General features: G+C 41.2%; 1 protein-coding gene across 4 annotated transcripts in view; it reads right to left on the bottom strand.

The window, feature by feature from the left end:
* Positions 1 to 15,649, bottom strand: part of klhl29 (kelch like family member 29) — a 423,156-nt gene that overhangs the window by 209,415 nt on the left and 198,092 nt on the right. The gene's annotated exons all lie outside the window — the stretch shown is intronic.

The raw sequence follows: 15,649 nt of genomic DNA, 5'->3' as shown, positions 1-15,649 counted from the left end.
CTTGCATGACGAATTGGCTCAAAGCCTGATGGAAAATCAGAATAAAGACATCATGGCAGGTGCCAGGATACTGGGCATTCACCTGTATCATATGCTAGTGTTACGATCCCCATAGAGATGGCTAAATTTGAAAAAGTTATTTGAATTTCTAGTGATGGAGAAAATCATACAACAAGATTTCGGGTTTTACCTATTGAAGAAGTCAATATCTCTCTGTGGCCTTGTTCTCCTGCAGTCAGTAGCAAGCCCAAGGCTGTGTAATATGAATGCAAACAAAAGAGCTCCAAAAAGTACTTTCCAGCTACTGATCAAAGTTCCAGGAATATATTCAAGTTCAAAAATCTCCTCATCTCCACCACTCTCAGCTGTTCCAGACAATAGTTGCACCTTATATTGATTTCTTAGTGCACATGGGGAAAGTTGCAGTGAGAGCCTGAAACCAGGCAATTCAGGGCCGCAGTGTCGCTCTCTTCATACAATAGCAGATATAGGTGGTTAGGAACTGAGTGGATTATGAATAGAGTTGAATGGGTTGAAAATTGAAGTTAATGGCTTCCGCTCCCCAATTTTCCTTTGAGGAAAAGTCCTAAATGTTATATGAACTAAAGATCCTTGTGTGCAATTACAGAACCCACTTCTTTCATTATGCTCTCCCAGTAAAATAAATCCCCAGTGGTGGAAAAATCGGGAAAATGTATGTTTAGGCTGTTTAACTTTTCAAGTGAAAATATATTGCAATAAGCCATGAAAAATGAGTTTTCAGTACTGCATAAACTACAGCTCAACACTGTACTTTATATGCTATTCAATCATTTTACACCCCCGTTACACAGGCAACACAAATGTACCACTAAATTGAAGAATATGAGATATATTGCATATTCCTCAAAATAAAATGCACATTATCATCACATTTTTTCCATGATTTGAAGAAATAATTTGACACCTTCCTTGAATTATGAGTTTTCCAATGTGAAATGCCCAAGGCTTTCCTTGGTACATCACTTATATCATATTGGTTCATTCAAGGACCATCCTGCCAGATGGAAAATCAATAAAAGTAATGCAGCTGTCTTAAATGTCATACAGCAAGTTTAAAATAGGCTGTTACTCAGTTTTAGCTGCCTTATATCATCAAAAATAACGTACACTCTCCAAAGTAAAAAGGGCCACAATTTTGTGAAAAACAGTCACAACACTGATGTGCTATAATTCAAGACACTACTAAAAATCTGTTATGTAATTCCTATATCAATCCCATGTTCTTTTGTTTACCTAGAAATATACTTCCTCCATATTTCTTGTTTCCACTCAGAGGTTAGACAGATCAAAATCCTCCTTAGTAACACGATCAAAGTTCACGCAACAATTGGTCTTGATCAATTGGGCCAGTGGGCTGACGAATGGCAGATGGAGTATAATTTAGACAAATGCGAGGTGATGCATTTTGGTAGATTGAACCAGGGCAGGATTTACTCAGTTAACGGTAGGGCACTGGGGAGAGTCACAGAACAAAGATCTAGGGATACATGTTCATAGCTCCTTGAAAGTGGAGTCACAGGTGGACAGAGTGGTGAAGAAGGCATTCAACATGCTTGGTTTCATCGGTCAGAACATTGAATACAGGAGTTGGGATGTCTTGTTGAAGTTGTACAAGACATTGATAAGGCCGCACTTGGAATACTGTGTGCAATTCTGGTCATCCTATTATAGAAAGGATATTATTAAACTAGAAAGAGTGCAGAAAAGATTTACTAGAATGGATTGAGTTATAAGGAGAGGCTGAATAGACTGGGACTTTTTTTTCTGAAGTGTAGGAGGCTGAGGGGTGACCTTGAGGTTTAGAAAATAATGAGGGGCATAGACAAGGTAGATAGTGAATATCTTTTCCCAAAGGTAGGGGAGTCTAAAACTAGAGGGCATAGGTTTAAGGTGAGAGGGGAGAGATACAAAAAAGTGTCCAGAGGGGCAATGTTTTCACACAGAGGGTGGTGAGTGTCTGGAACAAGTTGCCAGAGGTAGTAGAAGAGGGGGGTACAATTTTATCTTTTAAAAAGCATTTAGATAGTTACATGGATACGATGGGTATAGAGGGATGGGTCAAATGCGGGCAATTGGGATTAGCTTAGGGGTTTAAAAAAAAAAGGGAGGCATGGACAAGTTGGGCCGAAGGGCCAGTTTCCATGCTGTAAACCTCAATGACTCTATAACACACACAAAGATATTTTAAAAATAATAATTAATAACTATAATAAACATAATTTGGAACTTTCCTAATTTGTATGCACTATTTCAAATATCAAACATTGCAGCAACATTTTGCTATGCTGTCGATTCATGGTGTCATGCATATGATGACCTACATGGGCCATGTTTCATCTCTGTCCTGCATGAACCAGTACAGTTTGTATCTGCTCCTCTGACTTTGAAATTTGTTTATTCCCTGTTCAAATCCTTCAACTGATTTGGCATTACCGTGCAAGATTGCATCTGCTGGTCCACATTAGTTATGAAATCAAGATAATCGGCTAAAACTTCAAAACAGGGACTTGGATTAGACACTTAAAACCAAAATTATTTTGAAACTAGAATCACTCAAATCACAATGACAATCTTTTGTATACATGATAATTAGGTTGTATGATTTGTCCCTGCAAACTATTAGAACAATACAAATCTGAATGGATCAATCATATGTCCAAATCATATTACACAACAAACACAGACGGCAGCATTGACAATTCTACACTTAAATCAGAAAAGGAAATCAAGATAAACTACACTTCTTGCTAAATAATTAATTTGTTAGCGAGGATTAGTTAGTCCAAACCTTGCACTGAAATAAGTTTGAACAAATTGCTTAGGCACGAGTATGACTTTTGATCACTTGGGGCAAATGCTGCAGTTGGAAATTCATCTAAATCTCTATCTGTAGATCGATAGGCTGGGAGATGTGTGCAGAAGTTCAGGATCATTGTGAAACAGACTGGCACCCTGTGAAGTAACCTGGGAAGAGTGTGCAGCAGCTCAGGGTCACTATGAAACAGATCAGGAGTGAATGTTGAAGCCAAACATCAGTGAAAGGAGCATATGGCAATCTGAGCAGCACACCTACATGCTCCGCCAATCACCATCTGCCTCACCTATGACAAGGAGTGTAGGTCATGCATTGGACTCCTCAGTCACCTGAGAATTCATTTTTAGCATGGAAGCAAGTCATTTTCAACTCCGAGGAAGAAAGAGTTGTACTTTAAGCTGTCCATTTAGTTCCAAGGTTAAAGAATGTTAGACTCACAAGGATAGTTAAGTAACATTTTGAACTAGATACAAAGCCCAAGCGATTCATATTGCCACGGAGAAGAATGCAAAGGAAGCTATTGAAAAGATCAGGTTACAGGTTATTATTTTTAAGAGGAATAACATTGAATATTGCAGACAGTGTTTTGAATTTGCCTGGATCTGGGAGAGAGGGTTCAGCTAGAGGCCAAAAAGGCCCCTATGATTTGCTATGCAGGAATGTAGGTGGAAGCTTGGATTCAGATTATAAAGATCAAACTCCTCAAGAGTTAAAATGAGAATGGAGGAGCCGCCTCGCTTGGATTTGAGGGAATGTCTCAGGGATAAACAGATTTCACTATGAAAGATCGTTCAGGCTATGAAAATAACATGAATTAACATTGGGAGTCAAGAATCATTTTAGATTAATTTTGGGAAAATTGGATGGAAATGACAGTATGAATTATCCCTCTGAAGTGTGCTTTTCAGTTGAGCTGAAGTAATAAAAGTGGTGATGATGGTTATATGAAGTATAAGCTGCCTCAAGATACTGCTTAGTCAATAGTGCTTTTGGTCTGCCTTCCAGTACACATTGTAAAACCTGAGATTTGGATGTGTTTCAGGTATTAACTGGAAGCTCAAATTTCTTTTTAAAAGTTAACAGTCTCGATGGGGATCGTAACAATATCTCCAAAGTGCATAATTGATTTTCTGACAGGCAGAGGAATGATCACATTTTGCTCAAGGACCCGGTGAAATAGTCATCTCTTCTGAGCATTGTCCTTTGACAGAACTGTTGTCATCTATCTGACATTATGTCTTTGGTGTATTCAATATTTAGATTAGATGGACAGATAGATTGCTAGATATACATTGGTGATAGATAAATGTATACATAGAGAGAGGAGATAGATACAGATTGAGAGAGATTCATAAAAATACAAGGAGAGACACAGAGAAAGCCAGAAGATAAATCGGGGATAGCTATAAGATAGGTAGGCTTGTATCAAACCTTGGTTAGACCATATTTAAGAATACCACGTACAGTTCTGGTCACCACATTATCTAAAGGATTTGGAGCCACTGGAGAGGTTGCAGACAAGATTTACAAGGATGATAACAGAAATGTGTGAGCACACGTCAGGAAGGCGACTGAGGGCTGACCTAACAAAAGTCCATATGAAAGGTTTTGATAGAATATATACAAAGAGAATATTTCCACTTGTGGGAAAGGACACATCTAAAGGCCATCAATATCAATTATTTGTCAAGAAATCCAATTGGGACTTCAGCAGAAACCTCTTTACGTAAAGAACGATGATAAAGTGGAACTGGCTACCAAAGAGAATGGGGGTTAATGCTGTTAAACCTCTGACAGCAGATGGATGAAGTGGAAAACCAGGTACCAATTTTTTACTTAATACTACCATGGAAACAATTAACAGCATAACTGTTTTTAAGAGGAAGCTAGGAAAGCTTACAAGGGAGAAGATGATAGAGGTTAGATGAAGAAAGATGGTTAAGGCTTGAGGGGAGTATAAACAATGACAGGACCTATTTCTGTGCATAATTTTTTTTTAAACTGTTCGCTTTAGCTGAAAGCAGCCACTGAACCCAATACTCTCCTGGTCTGTATGACTTTATACCACATGACTTTGTTCATTTAATGATCAAACCATCACAAAAACTCCCATTGAAAACATTTATCTGTTCTTAGTGATAATGAGAACTTGTCTGTCATCTCTTTTTTGGGCATTAAATCCGTTTTATTTTGAGAAAATTCAACATGGTTACAATCTTAACAACTTGAGGCTCGGTTTGAAAGCCATCATGTGCTGCAGTAGCTAATGTAACAATTATAAAACACTCATGAGGGCAATTTCAGGAAAGAAATTGCAAGTTACATGATGTTCTCTCTCGTCAGATTTAATTCCTGTATTTCTGGAGTTGTTGATAGTAATTCTGCTAATCGAGCAGGTAATTCGTGGCCACAGGAGCAATCAAAATATGGTCCAACTCTCCTTTAGGTAACATTTTAATATTCCATTTAGGCTCGCAAAGAAAAAAGATCAGCCATGGTTTTGCGAATTGATGTAGAGAATGAAGAAGAGATTAGGAAAGCTACCTTCACAAGGAAAGCCCTTATTGTGTTGGTGAATCAAATGTTGCCTCACTTGAAACAAATATTCATATCACTCGGTCATGGAACAACTAAGCACTGCCAATTTTGTGCATGGGGGAAGGCAACACAACAGGTTGTTGAAGGAGGTATGGAAATAATTAATTCACATCAAGAAATTCATCAAGGTAACTGATTACATCACCATCTTTTCTCTGTAGACAACGCATTTGCACATAAATGCTTGTTTGCGGCCTGCAAGAGCATGGCGAACTTCCTCATCTTCAAAAGCATGCATGGAGTCCAGTTGACAATCACTGAGTAATACGTAGCAAAAGCAAAATACTATGGATGCTGGAAATCTGAAATAAAGTCAAAAAATGCATAAACTACTTCGCAGTTCTGGCAGCATCTATGGAGAGAGATCAGTCAGGTGAACTGATGAAAAGACTTTAAATTTTGAAACTCTGTTTTTCTCTCTCCAGATAAACTGCCAGACTTGGACATACATTACAGTACTCTTGAACATGGAAGCAGAGAAGTATAAGTAACACCTAGAGCAGTGTTTCCTAAACTTTCTCCCATCGTGAGTCCATTTTGAAGTTTAAAAGTTATCATGACCTGCGAGTCAGAGTTTTGGGGGGGGGGGGGGGGGGGGGTGGTTGCGGAAGGGTTGAGCTGTGACAACAGGCAGTAATGGTTATTTTGCAGGCTCTGTTGGAGGCAGCAATTGGACCTCAGAGCTGATTTTGTTAGACCATGCACATTGGACTAAGGCAAGCAAGCAAGCATGTCAAGAATTCTGATGAAGGGTCATCCAGACTCAAAGCGTTGGCTCTATTATTAACTCTCCGCTGATGCCTTCAGACCTGCTGAGTTTCATTTTCTGTTTTTGCTGCACAAGAGAGGTTGGCTATCCATTGCAGAAAGAGGATAGATGATTCATCTGTGCCACCAAGGTAAGTCATCACTCTAAACTTGCACATTCAAATGCCTATCACATATTCACTGGGATCTCACTCACTATGTGGAGATGCTGACGTTGGACTGGGGTAAACACAGTAAGAAGTCTCACAACACCAGGTTAAAGTCCAACAGGTTTATTTGGTAGCAAAAGCCACTAGGCTTTCGGAGTGCTGCCCCTTCGTCAGGTGAGTCACCTGACAAAGGGGCAGTGCTCCGAAAGCTAGTGGCTTTTGCTACCAACAAACCTGTTGGACTTTAACCTGGTGTTGTGAGACTTCTTACGATCTCACTCACTGCCAGGTCAAAGAATATCACCATTCACTCTCTCACACACACCCTCACATCTCCATCTGGCATCAACTCCTCTGGAGACTGCCACACACCCAGGGTTAACCCCCTGCCCTACTAAGCAAGCCCTAGCCCTGCAGCCTTTGGAAAGCCACTTCACTACTGCTTTGGTAGGTAGAGACTTGCCCATGGGCCTGCTGAAATGCCATGTAGTGCTGTCTGTGAAGCATGCTGCTGATGACAGCAACTGCTGCCGAAGCAGGGTACGCAAATAAACCTCAAAATCCTGAGTGAAGTGCAGGTCGCCCGGTGCACGTTGCTTTATACACTGTTGTGAAACACCTTGTGCAATTATGCTGATGTGAGCTCATGATCCAGCGTGGGAGATGAGTCAGGTGAGCATGGCTTATAATGAGATGCTAAAGTATTTAAATTGGGTTCCCAATGTGTGGCGGTGGTAACAGCATTGGAGGGTGGAGTGGATGATTGCAAATTGATTTATGACAACGTGAAAGTAATTTTTGCAATCTCCCAATATTTTACTCTACTGCCTGTGCTGACACTTGCTGCAAATGGGAGCGGAAAGTCCTCGCACGTGTGATTCGAATCCAATACTGTACATTAAGATAGATAGATTTTTGGAACAAATGTCATTGAACAATGACAAGTCCTGTTAGCCTGGACTATTTTGAAAATAGGGTCCAATAGACAAAGTTAAATGAACAAATGTATCTATATCTTGGAGTGATCTGCAAACTTTTTTTAAGTGACAATGATCACAGTGGAGACCATGTCCTGAATAATTTAAGATAATACTTCATAAGATACCAGTCATTATTACTGGAAGCTGTAATTGTCCATCTCTCTCAAGATGGAATCTGGTGAATTAGTGGCAATCATCTATGGTGAATTTGGTTATTAGGATGACATTGGGCATTATTAAATTTTAAGTTTCTTAATGGGAACAGAAATTTCCCCAGGTCTTAGACAGCAACATTCCCCTATTTATGAATGAGATGAAATGGAAATTTCACGAGATGTGCAAAATTGGGTTAGAGAAAATGATTGAGGATATAAGATAGAACCAAAAAGAGATTTCTTCAACAAATTTTTCTTTTAGGTGAATATTGGTGAATTTCAGAAATCCAAACAGGGGTTGGAAATGTATGTATGACTCAATCCTCGAGTAACATAAATCACCGAAGAGATTCCAATTGAGTATCGATGTACTTTCTATTAAATGTCAGGAAAGTGTCAATGAAAATCACTGATTGACAGGTTTCTCTTGGAGATGTTTGTACCTGCCTATACTGAACAATTAAAAAATGCATTTAGGAACTTTTCTTTTTAAAGTTTATTTATTAGTCGCAAGTAGGCTTACATTCACACTGCGATTAAGTTACTGTGAAAATCCCCTAGTCGCCACACTCCGGTGCCTGTTCAGGTACACTTAGGGAGAATTTTGCATGGCCAATTCACCTAAACTGGAGGAAACCAGAGCATCCAGAGGAAACCCACATAGACACAGGGAGAACGTGCAAACTCCACACAGACAGTGACCCAAGCCAGGAATTGAACCGGGGTCTCTGGCACTGTGAGGCAGCAGTGCAAACCACTGTGCCACCATGCCGCCCGTAGGAGCAGGAGTAGCTCATTTGGCCCATCAAGTTAGCTCTGCCATTCAATTAGATCATGGCTGATCATTTATCTTGACGCCACTTTTCCGCGCTATTCTTATATAGTCTAGCCAACTTGATATCAGGCCAAGACCCAACATTCACAACATCCAAGGGCAGATAAGCAAAGACCTTCAATCTTTTAATAAGATGTCTTAAAAGCTCATGAGGTGAGTATTGTATTTTGGGATACTAGTGTGTATGCAAATGTGATATATTATGCATGAACAAAGTAAGCAAAATTGCCTGATGAAGATGCATTGACGAACAGGTTCTCAGGCATATTACTTGTCAATATTGCAACATGAAATGGTTAATGTGGCTCAGTAGAGTAAGGACACCTTCAATCAAGACATTGACACGTGTTCCATAATGACTGATTCATGAAAAAAATATTACCTATCAGAGAAATTGAAATTAAAGTGATGAGGGATCTAGAATTGTGCTTCTTAAAATCAATGGTTGAATTCATTTGACCTAACAATGAAATTGGTATGACAAAAAGCCGGTGGGAAATAATATTTAGCAAGAATAAACACAAGGAGAATGGTAACTCCATGACAACTTGATCATATTGTACACTTTAGCTTTCAATACAATGCTTTTCCTTGTCTGAATCATGATTTAATATTAACCAAATTAGACTTGTATTGGACAAATAAATAGATTTGAGATAATTAAATAAGCTGATGAGAGGTCACTCAGGGGTAGTGGAGATTAAGATGGGAAGTGGTAAAGGTAACAATCACCCTGCATTACTTCTGTAGTTTAGAAATCCTACCATTGGTTGACATGACAGTGTATATGAAACAATGTGATGCTGACATTCAAAAAGAGCCATCCACCTTTGGAAATCATGAATAGTGGGTGACAGCTTAAAACTGGATATATTGGTGAGGACCAGAGATCACAGATTGAAAGTTATGACAGTTCTTCTTTGGGTATGAAATGAGTGCCAGTATTGTGATGCATAACATAAAGCAACTGTAATGGGCAAGTTAGATGGACCAGTTGGTCTTTTCCTATCTTTCATTTTTAAATGTTCACAATACCTATTCCTTATTGACTAGCTGCCAAAGGAAGAATAAACTGTTTTGAGACTGCAGTTAATGTCCTGCCTGAAAGAAATCAAATGCCTTTATACTGTCACCCAAATGATGGACTTAACAATTGAAACATATCAGTGTTATCCTACAAGAAGGATTACAAAAGTTAATCTTGACAAGCATATATTGTAATCTTGGAAACCATTACATTAAATTGAATCCAGTCACAGCAGAGCTATTTTAATTCCGAAGTTGTTAAATTGAACCCAGCTAAGGACAAAAAACATCTCCTATTGAAAATGTTTTGCTTAATTCATATTTTTGAACTGGAATCATTGCTTAGCTTGAATTCAAATTTCCAATGAAAACAGGCACTCAATGTACCACTAAACTCAAATAGACTGCATGATCAAAGTTAGAAGCAGAGGTCTTAGAGCTTTCCTCTAACCAAGGGAGAGGAATAATTGATTAGTGACAGCAAACAGGTTAGGAGCATGGTGAACCAGAGACCCTTAGTGCTGATGAAAAATGTAAAATTTGCAACAATGTGTGGGAGAATATCCTGATGAAATAGAGAAAACTGTTTGCAGAAAAAACAAAACATTCTACTCATCACGCTGTGCACAAGGAGGGAGTCGCTGCTCATCACCAGCAGAAGTTTTGCAGCCAAAGAAAAGAGAATAGATGCTTCAACCTGTCCTGATGTCCAATCAGCTCTGCATATTTAAGTAGGACATAGCAGCTAATCTAACTTCACCTTGCAGGAATAAGCACATTAATTTGCAATAGAATTTGGAATGGACCATTTCTGAATTGTGAACCAATTCCTTCAAAATGCCATGCAATTGGGTCTACATTCACACAAAAGGAGGCAGTGGCATATTGGTACTGTTGCTGGCCTAGTAATCTAGAGACCCCAGAGCAAGAATTGGGGGTGTGGGTTCAAATCCCACCACAGCAGATAGTGAAATTTTAATTCAGTAATAGTCTGCAATGGTGACCATGAAACCATTGTTGATTGTCGTTACAATCCCATCTGGTGCACTAATGTCCTTTAGGAAAATAAATTTGCCATTCTTTCCTGGTCTGGTCTACATGTGACTCCAGATCCACAGCTATGCAATTGACTCTCAAATACCCTCTGAAATGTCGGGCAGTTAAGGATGGGCAATGAATGCTAGCCCAGTACATCCCATAAGTGAATTAAAAACTATGTTCCTGACAACTTGGTTTATGCTATAATTTCTCAAAATTTGTCCTGTCGGCAAAAATGCTAATGGAACTAACCTTTGTACAAGTTGCACCAAAGTACAATGCCAGTTTTCTTTCATGGAAACTGCATCTTAGTGCATTGGAGCCAACATTTTTACTAATAAGCACAAAGTCCAAACTCCAGCCAATTGATGGTGCAATTTGTGTTCTGAAACAGCACCTCAAAACTGGGATTGCTGTGTATGATGACAGCGTGCCATTTCCATGAGATGATCTGCAGACAGCACATACTTCACTGCAGGAACTGACAGGCGAATACTTTTACAATTGCTGTTGGCTCATCCTGCTATTAGAGGAAGTAGCTGATTTGAATATATTAGGGAATCTTACACGGACAATTGTGGCAGACTCCAAAGCAGTGAATCACTTTGAATGCATGAGTTTTATTCCGAACGCCAAACGTTATAAATTTTGAGATTTCTTGGGTTGATGAGGATGTCCTTGTCCTAAAGATTAGATTGTGCCTGAATCATGGTCTGGCACATGCCAGTCACACCTAATGAGATCCAGTGCCTGTGGGATTCAGTGGCATGATACTGAAGAACCGCAAACCATTGTCATAGTACCAGCAGAGCCACAAATGTTGGGAGCAGGGTGGGGGTGAGCATTTAGGGCGAGTCAATAGTGGGGAGATAAACAGGAGAGGCTTCACGGTGAAGGGAACTGCTACTCTTTTTGATTTCACATTCGGGCATATTTTTAAAAAGTTCCTTTTTATTGGTGGCTTCCAGCAGTTTAAAGACTATTGGTTAAGCTGTATTTAGACTATAGCAGGTCTAATGCACTGGATTGCCTTCCAAAAGAGAAAAAGCTAAACATTTAAGACCAAAACAAAACGGGCAGGATTCTCTGGCCGTTCACACTGGTGGGATTCTCTGGTCCTGCTGGTAGCTCACCCCCCGCCCGTGGATTTCCCCAACAGCATGGGGTTGATTCAGTGGGAAATCCCATTGACCATGGTGGGACCAGAGTATCCTGCTGTCAGTGAACGGCACGCTGCCTCCCGCCGTAAAGAAGCACATGACTGGGAGGCCAGACAATCCCACCCTATGTTTCTTCAACTACAAGACTTGGAAACACAAGAAAGAAATGAAGACGACGAATGTGCTCAATACCAGTCATTGCCCAGGTTGTCCAATTATAAAGAATTACAAAATTACTTTTGATCAAGGGAATTAAAACTCAGTGCAGTCGTGCAGCCAATATGAAATCTTGAAATTGAAAGACAACAAAAGCGCAGCACCACCTACACAAGTGTAGCGAACAAGACATCTATTTTATCTTATTTTCGTAGATCTCACTAAAGCAATCAACACCATCAGCAAAGCCAGACTCTGCAAGATTGTGGAGAAAATTGGCCATCCACCAAAAGCTCTGCAGTTTGTATCAGACAGTGTACACTACACTGTTTGATGGCTCCACTTCCAACAGTTTCAGGGTGAAGGACAGAATGAAACACGGCTGTGCCCTCAACCCCATTTTGCTTACTATTTTCATTTCCATGCTCCTAACCCCTACTGAGATGGCAGGAATCTACTTTCACACAGGGTCAGATGGCAAGATCTGTAACCTGCCCAGATCCAAAGTGATGACAAAAATACAGCGGGCGGATTTTTATGAGACTTATTCTAAGTGTCCAGCTAACATGAAAATGTGAGTGTTCCTGATCCGTTTTTTAGGTGAATTTTCACACCCAATTATATGCACTTAGTCATTGAAAATATGAGCTCGACTGTTTCTAGCTGCTGTAGTCAATGGGCTGGGTTTAATTCGCCATGATGTGGAGATTGAATTCACCAGCCAACCTATAGAGGGAGCTACTGCTCATGTGCAGACCTCTGATGCTGTACATGCGCAATTTCAGCAATAGCAGGGATCTGACAGACAAAGAGAGACTGTCAGGCCTCTGCTGCTGCAGGCAGCCTCAACCAACACCCCCTGCAATCGTGGGGGCCCCACAGCCGATCGCGAGCCCCATAATGCACGGACATCCAGCCTCCACTGACCCCCTGCCGCCCAGAATGATCGCACCCCTTCTCCCCCCTGATTCAATTGCATCTGCAGAGCAGGAGCAGCAGCAGCAGGCCACCCTGCCCCCCCCACCACCAATCAGGCTGTTCCTTCATGCCCCACCCCCTTCAGGCTCCACACCCATAGACCCTGGCCCCATATGCCCTGCCCATCAGTGCCCATTGGGCATTGCCCAGATGCCAGGCTGCCAGTGCCAAGGTTTCACTGCCAGGCTGGCACTGCCCAAGGAGCACATCCCATTTGCCCTTGGCTTCCCCGGGGGGGGGGGGGGGGGGGCCTCACTGGCCTCCGGTTCCACCGGTGAGGCCAACAGGACTGTCCCCTGTTCATGGGATCAGGTATTTTCCTCACTGGAGAAAACCTCTTCCGGTGAGGCCATAAAGGCAAGTGAGCCCGGACAGATGTAAATTAGCATTTCCATACATTTGAATATATTATTCAGCCTCTTACCCATTTCCGGCGAGAGGCTGACCTCGCCAGAAATCTGGCTCTCGTAAAATAGCGAGAGCTGAGAACTCAGGGGTGATCCTGATTTCTTGACTCTCGCGCCATTTTACCAGCTCACTCCACCCATTGATGGGCAGGACGAGTTGGTAAAATTCCACCCAGCATGTCTTGATCTGAAAACTCTCTATGCTGATGAGGCTGTGCCCATCTGGAAACTCAGCTACAAAGACTCATTAGTTGTCTCACCTATGCCTATAACCTGTTCTCCTTTTACTGTGAGTGTTAAGAAAACTGTGGTTACGGGACATGCTGTTACATCTGTGTCCTCAACCTCACAACACGACATTCTTCTGGGGAATTGATTAGCAAATTCTTCTGCCTTTAGCCCATGGTGACAGACAATTTGACTCTTGATGCAGAACTCCATACAAGCATAAGGAAAGCACCTGCAAACTTTGGCTGACTCATGAAATGTGGATGGAAAAACAAGCTCACCCTTAGGAACATGATGATGGTTTAGGAGACCTGTGTTCTCAACACGTTGTCATACAGTTGTGAAAATTGGACAACATACAGCTATTAGAATCATAGAATCACTACAGTGCAGAAGGAGGCCATTTGGTCCATTGAACCTGCACCAGCAACAATCCTACCCAGGCCCTATACCCATAACCCCACGTATTTATCCTGCTAATCTCCCTGACATTAAGGGGCAATTTAGCATGGCCAATCCACCGAACCCACATCTTTGGACTGTGGGAAGAAACTACAGCACCCGGAGGAAACCCATGCAGAGATGGGGAGAATGTGCAAACTCCACACAGACAGTGTCCCAAGGCCAGAATTGAACCCAGGTCTCTGGAGCTGAGAGGCAGCAGTGCTAACCACTGTGCTACCGTGCTGCCCCTATTAATAAAGGAAGCTCAACAAATTTCATCTTCAATAGCTGTGGTGTGTTCTCAGTCTCTCATGGAAAGCCACAATTATGACTACACTCAAAGGCAAATCTCCCAAGTATGCTGGCACCCAGTAATCAGAGACAACTTTACAAGTTCAGCGTAGTTAAAGGATGGGAAACAGATGCATCCCCAATGTATTTTGTAAGGGGGGGAGCGGGGTGGGGTGGCGGCAGGTAGCTGGAGCCAGAAGATCAGTAGGATGCTCAAGGTCTGCTTTGAGGATGCTTGCAAGTGTGACATGAAGCTCCTAAACTTTGATTTTCACATGTGGGAGACACTCGCCAACACATAGGCAAATAGCGACATTGTCATGGTTGTGCACCGTAACCTAGAGGTAATCAGTTGGTACAGCAGCTTGACAGCATGCACCAACATGGAAAACAACACTTCACAATAATATCTGATAACAGCGTCATAGACGGAACACATGGCAGAATCTGCCTCTCATGGATTGGCCATTTTAGCCATCAGCAAAAGTGCATCATATGGAACTATCCCATTGCCAACAGACTTGCTGCACATTCATTTTCTCATGTAGATTGAAGGATGATAATGAATTACTCTAACAAAGGTATCGGTGAACTATTGTCTTGAACATAAACGAATGGCTTTCTCGGCCATTTCAAAGGGCAGCTAACATTCAACCGCATTGCCTCAGATGTAGAGTCACTGCAGAGTGCAGGCTAGATGAGGACAGAAGAGTTCCTTCCCCAAAGGACATTATTGAACCAGATTGTTTGTTTATGTCAATCCTGGAGTTCATGGTCACTGTTAATAATGTTAGTTTTATATTCCGGATCTACATAATTTCTTGAACTTAAATTCCCCAAATGAGGTTTAAACCCATGTCTTAAGATCACTGGTCCAGGTCGCTGGATTACTAGCCCAGAAACCTAACTATTGTGCTACAATATCTCTAGTTCTGTTCCTAGCTCCTCACCATTTAGAAAATTTTCTGAACTATTTTACTTAGGTCCAAAGTATATGAACAGGGTCCACGGCTAGTCTGGAGGGAAAAGAGATCATTATCATTGTGAAGTCAGACAGAGCTGTTTCTAGATTAGAAGAACTAACAGGTGTTGTGGATAATGGGGAACTGGTGGGTATACTGTACTTAGATTTCCAGAAGATATTTAATAAGTTGCCTCATCAAAGATTCTTATGGAAAATGAAAGCTCATGGCATAGGAGGTAACATAATGGCATGGATAGAAGATTGGCTAGCCAATGGGAAACATTAGCATAAATAGGTCATTTTCTGGTTGGCAGGATGTGACAAATGGTGAGCCACACGGATCATTACTGGGGCTTCAATTCTTTACAATTTGCATAAATGATTTGGATGAAGGACCCAATGGTATGGTTGCTAAATTTGCTGATGACACTAAGACAGGTAGAAAAGTAAGTTGTGAAGTGGACATTAGGTAGGTTCAAAAGGATATAGATAGGTTAGGTGAGTGGGCAAAAGATATGACAAAAGGAGTATAATTTGGGAAAACGTGAGCTCATCCACTTTGGCAGGACAAATAAAAAAAGCAGCATGTTATCTAAATGGTGAAAGATTGCAGAG

The sequence above is a fragment of the Mustelus asterias genome, chromosome 5, assembly GCF_964213995.1.
Source record: "Mustelus asterias chromosome 5, sMusAst1.hap1.1, whole genome shotgun sequence".
NCBI classification, from domain to species: Eukaryota; Metazoa; Chordata; class Chondrichthyes; order Carcharhiniformes; family Triakidae; genus Mustelus; species Mustelus asterias.
The sequence above is the reverse complement of the archived record's forward strand: the minus strand, read 5'-3'. Positions and strand labels throughout refer to the sequence as shown.